Here is a 1,036-nt window from a genome sequence, read left to right as displayed (position 1 = left end):
TCGTCTGCATAGCTATGTCGCGTGCTGCGGTGTGCGGAGACACTAAAAGCACCATAGTAGAACACAGATGAAGCTTCTAAGTTGATGTAATAGCCAGTAAGAAGTAGTACACTTCAAGTTTTAGGTATCGATTATTGACTTTTAGCTGGCTTTGGTGCCTTGGACAAGAGCTAGGACCTTAAGATTCTGCATCAAAAGGAGGACTAGCAGCCGAGTTGCACGGGAGAATGTGAAAAGTGTTCATATGTAGTAAAAACCTGAGAAAACCGTCCGTTTTCGTCATTTGTTATCGAATCGACTTAAAGCCAAATCGACACATTGGCCGCTCTGCTCTCTGAAACGGTTGTACTTATCGTCTGCAAAGCTATGTCGCGTACTGCGGTATTCGGAGACACTAAAAGCACCATAGTAGAACACAGATGAAGCTTCTAATATGATGTAATAGCCAGTAAGAAGTAGTACAATTCAAGTTTTAGGTATCGATTATTTACTTTTTAGCTGGCTTTGGTGATCTGGACATGAGCTAGGACCTTAAGATTCTATATGAAAGGAGGAATAGCAGCCGAGTTTCACGGGAGAATGTGAAAAGTGTTCATATGTAGTAAAAACCTGAGAAATCCGTCCGTTTTCGTCATTTGTTATCGAATCGACTTAATGCCAGAACGTCACATTGGCCGCTCCTCTCTCTGAAACGGTTGTACTTCTCGTCCTCAAAGCTATGTCGCGTGCTGCGGTATGCGGAGACACTAAAAGCACCATAGTAGAACACAGATGAAGCTTCTAAGTTGATGTAATAGCCAGTAAGAAGTAGTACAATTCAAGTTTTAGGTATCGATTATTGACTTTTTAGCTGGCTTTGGTGCTCTGGACATGAGCTAGGACCTTAAGATTCTGCATTAAAGGAGGACTAGCAGCCGCGTTGCACGGGAGAATGTGAAATGTGTTCATATGTAGTAGAAACCTGAGAAATACGTCCGTTTTCGTCATTTGTTATCGAATCGACTTAAAGCCCGATCGTCACATTGGCCGCTCTTCT

The sequence above is a fragment of the Schistocerca gregaria genome, unplaced genomic scaffold (genome assembly GCF_023897955.1).
Source record: "Schistocerca gregaria isolate iqSchGreg1 unplaced genomic scaffold, iqSchGreg1.2 ptg000387l, whole genome shotgun sequence".
Classification (NCBI taxonomy): Eukaryota; Metazoa; Arthropoda; class Insecta; order Orthoptera; family Acrididae; genus Schistocerca; species Schistocerca gregaria.
Note: the sequence above shows the minus strand (reverse complement) of the source record.